We start from the raw sequence: 12,006 nt of genomic DNA on the forward strand, positions 1-12,006 counted from the left end.
AGCATTTCAACACTTCATTTAGATGGGAACAAATGTTAAGCTACATTATCTCATGCGCTAAACGTCTTCTTCTTCTTCTTCTTTTTTTAGTTCTTCCTTTTTTAACTATAAAAAACAAAGACCAAATTTTCTTTCGTTCATCTTAGAGATATAGGATATGTGGCATTATGTTAAGTTGGTATAGATGGCTAACGAAAAGAATTGAAAGCTGGACATTTTGCCGCTTGGAGGGGGTTTCAGCATAGGAGCGACGTCCCTGAAATTAGATGGATTTGAATTTTGTTGGTAAGCCTTTTCTCACATGCTATCCAGAGAGTGCATAACTTGGTATATGGTACTTTCCTCCTACTAGCCTCTGCCAAAATACAATTTTGTTGAAGACACCTTATTTTAGCTTAAAGTGTAGGTAGGAGTTCTTGACCTCAGAAGCGCTTACTTTTATTCCATCTCCCATATCATTCAACTCATCCTTCCCCCAATTTGGAACCTCTACGGGAAATTTGGCCTTTTGTAACAACATTCTCAGTGACAACAGAGAAACTTGTCATAATTGAGAAAATTCAATGACGACTTTTGATGTCGTCATAGTTGCACGGGGGTACACTTGTCAACAGTGACAACACGAGATAAGTCGACATAATATGGATGACGCACAGCTAGCCAGTGTGGCGGGAGAGCACCATTGTGACAACTGGAAAATAGGTTGTCACTGAAATAGGTCCTATAATGACAACTCAAAATGTCATCACAACATAGTTGCCGGTTCAAAAGTAGTAACAATAACTACTCGTTACTGTCCAAAGTGTTTGTTCCTAATTCACTTTCACTACTTCTACTATGTCACTCTAATTTTTTCAATATGACCCATATGTTATAAATAAATTTTATTAATTCTACTTTGACAGCGTAACTTTTACAATTGAACCCCGTATGTGGTAATTAATCTAATTAATTTTACCATGACACCTTATATTTTTCAATTTAGGTTCGCATTGTGACGATTTGTCACTGAAATAGTGTGACGCCCCCACTTCTCCCAAGGGCGAACCCAAAGGTATCAGCGGGACGCCTGCCCAACTTTCGCCAGGATTCGGTACAATCCATAATTCAAAACTAGAAATACTTCAAATAACTTCAATATATAAATTTAAAGTACTCCAAAACACTTCATACTTACAATAGTCAGCTCTCAAGCTTAATACAACTCAAAAGAATATTTACTACAGCCATCTGCTGTAGTACAATTTAAAGTTTTCAAAAGAAAACAATCTAGTACTATTCACGAGTACCCTTGGTCTTGAATCTTGTTAAGGAAAACAAAAACGTGGAATGAGCTACACAGCCCAGTGAGGTTCCAAGACACTCTAGCAGTTCTAATAAATCAATTAATTTGAGCATACCACATACATGGTTCAAGGTTGCATATTGGGCACCTTAACATGAGATAGTCATCATTGTACGAGTACTTTGAGCATAACATAAGCATGGTTCAAGATTGCACCTTTGCACATTAGCATGATACAGTTATCATTGTACGAGTAATTTAAGCATATCACAGGTATAGCTCAGGGTCGCACGTTGGCACATTAGCATGAAACAGTTATCATTATGTAAAATAAACACACATTGAAGGATAAGGTGTTCCAGTGGAACCATTTCGGTCAACTGCACCTTATAACTTCAGAATCCCCTCGATTTGTCTGGCCATCACCTTATCCCTCTAATGGTAGTACTCGAGTATACCGAAATGGTGGCCCAGGGTTCCAACCTACCCGACCGAGTCCAGTCCTGACTCGAGTAGGTTAGTAACCAAGGGCAAAGCCCAGTTCAATTTAGAGCTTACAACATGCACAAGTAATCAAATAAATCGGTAAACGGTAATGTCGCGCCCCATTTTTGGCAATGGAAAAATAAATAAAGGGATGTTTATAAAAGATGTGATCTTATTTAAAAATAAATGACAGGGGGACCTAGAATGGGACTTTAAAAAATGCGACAATTTGGGTCCAAAAATTTAGTCTAAAAAGGTTTTGAAGAAAAATTAGGAGACGCCACTTGGTATCGAGTTTGGGTGTACCAAGTCACCCAAAAAGTGTGTTTAAATAAAATAAAACCCTTTTCGACAACTCCAGATCTTTGAAAAACAAGAGAAAATGGATTCGGGAATCACGGTTGAAGAAAGGGAAGGCAAAGGTTCGATTAATTCAAACCTAAGGCACCCTTTCAACCTAGATTAAGCTAGTTGCGAGATTTAGTCAAAAATTTTCTAATCTAATCCTTAATCTTTTCACATTTGGATGTTTCCTATATGGATGCAAATCTAAAAATAAAAATATTGCAAGGGACAAAATGTTCATTCAAGGGTTTAATTGAACCAATCGCATTGATTGCGAAGATCAAAATAATTCCTTGAATGTGTCACGAGTATGCAAATGATGAAATTAAAAGGAAAGAAATTAAATTAAATTATATACATAGATATAAGTGATCAAAGAAAAAGGGAATGCAACATAAAGGGTACGGGAAGCAAAAACTCGCGACAATAATTTTCTTATACAGGAATTAATGGGATATTTAAACTAAAAATTTATATTCACCCATTTCCCATGTTTGAAAAATAATTCTCATAATATGCACAAGCAAATGAGCTAACTTATTATACAATGTCCTAAATGAAATGCAATTCTAAATGACATGATTAACAATATAGAGGATAGGGGATAATATAATAGGAAATATCATGCAAATGGGAAAAGATCCTAAAAATGAAAATATGCGTGAAAATGTAATGAATATCACACAAAAATGAGTCTAACGCAAGAATGATTCAAGGGTCTAGCATTGGACTAACCCGTTTCTAAAAGTCCTTACTAGCGTTGGACTAGCAAGTAAACGGAGGGAGAAGCCACAACTAGCGTTGGACTAGTGTGGTGACGTCATGCATTAACAATTCATAGCGAAACAAATAAAACATAAATTAAAACAAATAAACACATAAGAGCACGTAGCACATAACACGTAAACATAATATCTAGATGCCAAAATCCTAAGAAAAGCGGATAAAACACATAGCACATAAGCCACATAAACACGCAACCTATCTATTACATCGGGGAGCGCCTAACTACAATCTAGAAGGAAAAATATAATGAAACAAAACTAATTATCCTATCTATTACATTTTGAGGTATTTAAATGCCTCTCGAATCATTATAAAAATTAACTAAAACATATATAAGAAAATTTTGAATGAATATTTAAATCAAATAAATAAAGCATATAAAGATATATAAACACATAGGAACACATAGGAACACATAAGAGCACGTAATTGACATTGGAATAATAAAAATAGGGGTACATCCCGTTTGAAGTGGTGACTAAATGGAGTCAAATTGTCCTATTTATACTCACAGTGAACAAAAGAATCATGGCACCACTTTAATTGAAAATAATAATAATGTTAAAATACTAAATTCACATTAACATATCAAACGCAAAGAAATTTAAGAACATCTAAAATTTGCAAGTTAAATATACTCAAAGTAACATAATTAGCTATTAGAGAAAAGAAACAATCACAACAAAAAGAGTCAAAATTCACTAGGGACTGAATTGCAAAAATTAAAAAAACTTTTGGGGACAAATATTATATTTTTCCAAAGTTCAGAGGTCAAAAGTAATAAAAGATAAAATTCAGGGACCAAAGTGCAATTAATTTAAGGACATAGATGAAAGGAATTTAAAATGTTCTAGGCCGTAGTAAAATTACTCCAAAGATCAGAAGCTAAAGTGCAAAAATCGGTTTCTGATCTTCTTAAGAAAACAGGCCACTGGGCCATCATTTTATTTATTTGGGCCGAACACTCCCTAAGCCCAGCCGAAAGTCCAAGCCAAAGACACAGGCCAGCCTGCCTTTTAATCCCTTAAGCCCAACCGATACCCAAAAGAAATAAACCAAAATCCATTTTCAAAACCCAACCAAAAATAACCACAAACCCACAAAACTTAGCCCAATCCATTTTCTTCTTCTTTTCCTTTCTTTTCTTTCCTTTTTTTCTTCCTTGCCCAATCGTTTCTTCTTCCTTCTTCCTCGGCCAACTGAGGAGGACCTCTCCGGTCACCAAAATTTCTCAAAATACACCTCTCCACTTCATTTTTCGCGTAGATCCCATTTTTGAAGTTACTTTTTACAAAAAACGACCCGAAAGTGGCCAAAATGCTAAAAAACAGCCCAGCTTTTATTTTTTTTAAAACCTTTAAACCTCCACCAAAAATCATAAAAATTATGCCAAAACCCTCCTTATAGCTTCTACATTACAACTATGATTTTAATTTGACAAGAAAACAACATAAAAAGGCTAGAATAAAGCAAAACAGCCCCCTAAAATTCTTTTTTCCATTTTGGCATTTTCACAAGCACTTGACATGCATATACAAAATCATTCTTCTTTTCCTAGTTTTGTTCATGACATCCAAAAATTCAGCAACCCAACAACCCATAAAACCAGCAAAATGAAACAACAAACAAAGCAAACACACATACATTCAATCTAATTAATTAAAAAAATAGAAAAGCATGGAAAAAAAAAGGAAAAGGAAATACCTCAATGGAATTTGTATTCTCTTGGCTGAAGTTTTGATGCAATTCCCAGCTCCAATTGTTCTGTTGCTGCCTTTTTCTTCTTCTCCTGTCTTTTCTTTTTCTTTTTTTCGATGCCAAGAGAAAAAGCCAGTGGAGACTGAGGACTTGTGTAGCAAATTTGGAGAACTCCCTTCTTTTCCTCGTCTGATGCCTTTGGAGAAAACTGAGAGGGAGTCTTTTTCTGCTAGTTTTGTCTTGGAGGAAAAAGAGAGGACCGAGAGCTTTTCCTTGAGCCCAAAAGTGGAGTTTTGTTCTTCTCTTTTTTTTTTTTTTTTGGCTTTTCTTCTTTTCGGTTGAGACCAGAGAGAGAGCCGAGAGCCTCCCTTTTTTTCTTCTGTGTTTTTTTTTCTTCCTGTTTCCCGTGGGAGAGAGCCGACAGAGGGAGTCTTTTTTTTCTTTTTTTTGAGCCCCCAAAAGTGCCGTTCCTTTTTTGTCAGTCCCCCGAGAATAAGGAGGGAACCAAGGGATTTTTGTCAAATGAGTTTTGATTGGTTTTTTTTTTCTTTTTTTTTAAATCATGGCTTCTCTCTCTCTCTCTCTTTTTTTTTTTAGATAAATCTATAAAAATGAGACAAAAATATACTTAAAAGTTGCAAGAAAATAAATTGCTCATCAAATAGAAAATATTCGAGAAAACACAAAATTTGACAAAAATTTGGTGTCTACAGCTTGCCCCTCTTTGTCTAGAGTTTCAAAGAAACTCAAGACAAAGACGTAGACACCAAATTGCTTACCTGTCTCTTCTAGCTGTACCTGAGATAAAATAAACAAACCAACACTTGGCTAAAATTATTGGACAAAATGATGCAATAACATTGCAGCAAATGTGACCGAACCCATGTAGAGTTGCCTACGTATCCCACTATGGGAATCAGGTCAAACGTAGTTCCAATGCAAGTGAACAACACTGAAACAAGTGCATTGACCAACTGTGGTCTTTGCAAAGTCGAAAAAGTCTGAACTCTCAGAACTTCTAAACATGAAACACAAAATGAATGAGAAAGCACAATTATTAGTCAAAACAGTCAAGAAAAGTAACTTGTCATAACTAGAAAAAGATGCGCGGAGGGACGCGGTTACGCTTCAACAGAAAATTAAATTTGTCTTTTAGAAAAAGATGCGCGGAGGGACGCGATTATGCTCCAACAGGAAATTAAATTGTCAAGAAGGGGAGATAGAAGGGTGCGCGGTGGACGCTGAAACTCACCAACATGAATTTAAATTGTCAAGAAGGGGAGGTAGAAGGGTGCGCGGTGGACGCTGAGATTCACCAACAGGAAATTAAATTTGTCAAGAAGGGGGATAGAAGGGTGCGCGGTGGACGCTGAGATTCACCAACAGGAAATTAAATTTGTCAAGAAGGGGGATAGAAGGGTGCGCGGTGGACGCTGAGACTCACCAACAGGAATTTAAATTGTCAAGAAGGGGAGGTAGAAGGGTGTGCGGTGGACGCTGAGACTCACCAACAGGAAATTAAATTTGATGCGCGGAGGGACGCGATTACGCTCCAACAGAAAATTAAATTTGTCAAGAATGGGAGGTAGAAGGGTGCGCGGTGGACGCTGAGACTCACCAACAGGAAATTAAATTGATGCGCGGAGGGACGCGATTACGCTCCAACAGAAAAATTAAATTGATACGCGGAGGGACGCGATTACACTCCAACAGAAAATTAAATTTGTCAAGAAGGGGGATAGAAGGGTGCGCGGTGGACGCTGAGACTCACCAACAGGAATTTAAATTGTCAAGAAGGGGAGGTAGAAGGTGCGCGGTGGACGCTGAGACTCACCAACAGGAAATTAAATTGATGCGCGGAGGGACGCGATTACGCTCCAACAGAAAATTAAATTTGTCAAGAATGGGAGGTAGAAGGGTGCGCGGTGGACGCTGAGACTCACCAACAGGAAATTAAATTGATGCGCGGAGGGACGCGACTACGCTCCAACAGAAAAATTAAATTGATACGCGGAGGGACGCGATTACGCTCCAACAGAAAATTAAATTTGTCAAGAAGGGGAGATAGAAGGGTGCGCGGTGGACGCTGAGACTCACCAACAGGAATTTAAATTGTCAAGAAGGGGAGGTAGAAGGGTGCGCGGTGGATGCTGAGACTCACCAACAGGAAATTAATTTGATGCGCGGAGGGACGCGATTACGCTCCAACAGAAAATTAAATTTTTCAAGAATGGGGGGTAGAAGGGTGCGCGGTGGACGCTGAGACTCACCAACAGGAAATTAAATTTGATCTTCTGACTTTTTTGATATATTTTTTTTAATTGAATTTATTTTTTTTAATTGAATTTATTTTTTTTAATTGAATTTATTTTTATTTTTTTCAATTTTTTTTTTAAATAACAGATTGGTGGGATAGACCCGGGTTCAATGAAATACTGAAAGAAATGAAAACGCAAGTCCAATACTATCAAACTGAAAGATTAAAATGCATGTTGCTCAAGTTGGTGGATTTGCAATCTTTTTTTCTCTTTTTTTTTTCTTTTTCAAACATTAGAAGGAATGAAAGAAACACACTTTTTTTTTTTTTTTTGAAAAAAATCAAAAGTGACGAATTTTAAAACTTGAAGAATACCAATAACAACTCTCCCTTCAAGAGATTTGAGAGGTACATACATATGTCACTATCTTCTCGACTTTTAAAAAACTCTTTTTTTTTTTCACAAAGCCGATTTAGAATGTATTACCAAAATTGGAGCTCACTCCTTTTGATATTTGCCCCAGTGTAAATCATGTTTAACGAAGACCACATTTTTCATGCTTTTGAAAAAGCAAAAAGAGTGATCATATGATACCAATACCATGTGATTCCTTGTGCTCCTTTTGGCCCTGAGAACCATGCAAGCATGATCTTTCGATGTCAAAATTGCTCCTCAAGAGTTGTGCTGCAACTTGTTTTGAATCTTCTCAATTTTCCAGCATCAGTCAGCCATACCTCACTTTGTACCACAAATCAACTTTTCTAATGACCAGATTTGAATGAATGGCCAGTATCTCAAGTGTCAGCAACCCGCTTTTCGTCCATGATTCTCTTGTGCTCCAAAATCTCACCTTGATGACCTTAACCTTTCGGATTTTCACAAAGGTCACACCTTTTTATTTTATTTTGTTTTCATTTTCTTCTCTTTTTTCTTTTTCATCCTTCTTTTTTTTTTCAATCCCTTTTTTCTTTTTTTTTTTCATTCTTTTGAAGACATCCTTTCAGGTTTTCACCTAATGAACAAATCTTGTTAACGACCTTTATCAACTCAGAAATGTATTTAAAGAAAGGATGGCATCAGCGCGACAACCCTTCCCATGTAAAAATGGTGAAGGTGTATTGACATCAATTGCCATTTGATTAAGTGATTTTTATTAGAAATACCACTAAAGCGGAGGTCGAGACTTTATAATTTTTATGATGGGGTCATGTGGGGTGTAGAAAAAGTGTTAAAGCTTCAAAGCAAAATCTTCAAAGAGGTTTCAAAAACCCTAAGACCGCATTCTATCAATATTTGCCCCAGTATAAGGGTATTAAAACCGAAAAAATTGCCCCAGTTTGGCTTTTGACTTCTTTTTTTCTTTTTTTCATGACAAATAGGAGATAAAAATTTACCCCAGTATGGGGTTTGCAATCTTTAGGAGGGCTATCAAATGAATGATTAAATTATTTTGGAGGTTCAAAGGAGAAAACTAGGGATAAGATGTTCAAAGAGAAAAGAAGAAGGCTCGCCTTTGATCCGCCATATATGGTATTTCAAAAAGAAAAATCACATAATCAGATAAAGAATTTATTACACATGTCTGAATTGATTGGCAGAGGAAAGACCTGCCCATCCAGTTCTGTAAGAATGGACGTTCCTCCGGATAGCACTCTTTGAACAATAAATGGCCCTTGCCAAGTCGGAGCAAACTTCCCTTTAACCTCCTATTGAATCGGAAGAATTTACTTGAAAACTTTATCCCTCACTTCAAATAAGCGAGATTTGTCTTTCTTGTCATAACTAACGAACCATCCTTTGTTGATAGCATTGTCCATGACAAACATTCAACCTCTTATTCATCAATCAGAGACAGCAACTCATTGTGCTCCTTAATCCATTTGATTTCTTCTGCCTGAGCCTTTGTTAAAATGTGCAAGGACGGGATCTCGGTTTTGGCATGTATTACCACTTCCATTTCAGCATAAGAGAACAAGGTGTTGCCCCAACTTAGAAATGTAATCTCCAATGAAATGCTCCCAGAGTTCAATTGCAAAATTTGCAAAATCGAAGGAAAAACTCTCTTTTTTTTTTTTTCAATCCCCCCCTTTTTTTTATTATTCTCTCTTTTTTCGTTTTTCCATTTTTTCCTCCCTTTTTTATTATTCTCTTCTTCTTCTTTTTTTTCATTCCCCCTTTCTTTTCTTTTCTCTTTTCTTTTTCTTTTTTTTTCTTTTTCTTTATTCCCCCCTTTTTCTTTTCTCTTTTTTTTTCATTTTCCCTTTCTTTTCTTTTCTCTTTTATTTTATTCCCCCCTCGTTTTCTCTTTTTTTTTTTCTCTCTTTTCATTCCCCCTTTTTCTTTTCTCTTTTTTTTTTCAAGTTGGCTGCTGAAGTATGTACTCCTTTTGAGCAAATAGCCGATCCTCCACTTTGTAATGTAGCATCATTGCTCCATTTTTATTCGTGATTAATCTCCAAATTTGCAAGTTTTGAATTGCACTTTCTTCCTCAATCTCAACCATAAACACCTGCACAAGGGGGATTTTTCAAAGCACTTGAATTTTTCAATTTTTTTTTGTTTTTTTTTTGAGCAATGATGTAACAATTAAGATTCATGCAATGTATTGACTTATCAATATTTTAAAAAATATATACTTGATCTTGGACATACCCTACAAATGTATTATAAAATTTTGCCTCAATTTGAACTTATTTGGTGAAATCTCACAGATATTACAAAAAAATTTGCCCCGATTTGGGCTTATTTTAGTTGCAAAATAATCACATACAATGTGAATAGAAACTACATTTTTCAAATGAAGAATTTAAATATCATATCCAAACTCATGTAGAAGATTCCATGATAAATCCCTCAAAATAAGACCAAATTGAAAAAGATCTCTTCCTTGTTTTGGGATTGGTGTTGAGGGAAAAGGATCACTTTTCTTATGAGCTCATCTTTTAGGACTAATCAAATGGATATTATTCAGGATTTTGAGATGGCTCAGGGGAATGGTATGTCAGGATCTATCTTTTTTTTTTTTGTGCCCAAATTGTATCCAACACATTCAATATCACATCTTGGTGAAAGCAAATAACTTATCACTCTTATTTTTTGAGAAAACTCAGTCAACATATAAGCTGTATAGGCTTGTAATATATGGGTAGAAACGATAGCTAAACATATGAAAACAGGTTATGGCCTTATGATCATGAGTGATTGGTAGATTCCTTAGAGACAATATTTTCACTTCAAATTGTCATGAAAAATAAGTCAACAATGGACTTTATGAGCTTGTAATGTGGCTTGACAACGATAGCTAAAAAAATAAAATTTTCAAGGACAATGCACTTAAGATCGCACTTCTTCCCAAAATTTGCCCCAGTTTTGGATTTAAAATCCGGGACCCCATTTTGACTTTCTTTTTTTTTTTTATCAATCACTAGAGGGAATTCAACATTGGATGTCTTCGCATTTTTCTTTTTTTTTCACTTTCATCATTTTTCATTTTTTCACATTTTTCTTTTCTCTCTTTTCCTTTTCTTTTTTAATAAATTTTTTTTTTTACCAATACTGATATCCCAATGTCAATGATAAAATTGAAAACTCCCTAATTTGGAGTGTAGATGGCCCCTCTTTCTTTTTTATATTGAAGACCAAATATCAATGTTAGAGTCAAATTCCCCCAACTTGTAGCATTTTCACCCTTCTTCTTCTATTTTTCTTTTTGAAATCTCCTTCCCCAGTGTGGGGGTGCAATCATAAGTGCTTTTGAAACGAACCACCAACTTAGGCTCAAATGAGGATGCAAAGGATAAGAGTGTTTAGATGGTAGAAACGATAGCCAAAGCATCATTCTTATTTCTCATGACAACCAAAGTAAAGAATAACCCGTTGGAAAAACCCATTTCCATTTGACATTCGAAAATTTTTCTGTGGAGGGTCATGATCATTGAGGCTTTTATTTGAAACAAAACTCTATTTTTTGAAGTCTCAAATGGGGAAATAAATGATAGAATCTGTATAGATAGAGAGACGAAAGCCTAAAGTATCATTCCAAATTTTTAAAACAAAATAAGAAGTAATGTGCTTTTTTGCTTTCACTTAGATGTGGATTGAATCTGGTTAGACACACCGGACATTTTCACAGAAAAAATTATCTCACTTTGAAACTAGTCAGCCAATGCGACTGATCTTGGAGGTTCAATAAAAGTGGACAAAAAATGAAAATGAAAAGTGTTGGGGTTGATCTTTTATGACAAGCTATCAAATTTGAATGACCCCTTTTATTTCCGACTATCCTCATTGAATAGTTTAGGCCACAAATCTAGTGTATGCAAAGAATTTTGGGAATTTGACATGCACTCATGAATTTCGAACAAGAGGTCGAAAAATTTCAATTTAACCTTATTCCTTAAAATCTATCATGAAATCTCTCAATGAGCAAATAAAGAATGAATATATACAAAACAATAATTGTCTAAATAAAAACTTTATTATTCAAATGTTTGAATTTTTTTTTGTCAAATATAATACATGTGAGCAAATAAAAATCTCTAAAGAATACATTTTCAAATATATACACGCTTTCTCTTTCTATCTTTTGAGACACAATATATTAGAAACAATGAATCAAAAGATTTTTGAGATACTTTACACTAGCGTTTTCAAATGGATTTTTCATTCATTTTTTTCATCATCATTTTTTTTTTACACTGTAGGATCTGCTCAAGAATTAAGTAACACTTGTAATTTTCAAAATTTATCAGACCAAAAATATTATCAGATATAGGAAAAATATTTTTACCTTGTTGAAACAACTTTTATAAATGCAGGGGAGGGGGAAAAAATAAAAGCAAAATACCCAGAGTTAGTAAGCAAAACTGCAAAATCGGTATGCATGTCCTATGGAGGAACCCTTTTATGCCAAGGGTTGGCCTAGTATGAAAAATGCAATCCTCTGGGGTAGGCACCATACAATACCTGATGGATCCGATCGACTTATTGAGATTCAATGAAAAGACAATTTTGAAAAAACTGGATAATTGGAGTGACAAAAGACAATTTGTCCTAACAAAATGAGGACAAAGTCCGAATGGATTGATTGCTTTGATTGACACATAAAATGATATCAAAATCAATTTAGTGTGTAAAACTTACTTTTGA

The sequence above is a fragment of the Coffea arabica genome, chromosome 7e (genome assembly GCF_036785885.1).
Source record: "Coffea arabica cultivar ET-39 chromosome 7e, Coffea Arabica ET-39 HiFi, whole genome shotgun sequence".
Taxonomy (NCBI): domain Eukaryota; kingdom Viridiplantae; phylum Streptophyta; class Magnoliopsida; order Gentianales; family Rubiaceae; genus Coffea; species Coffea arabica.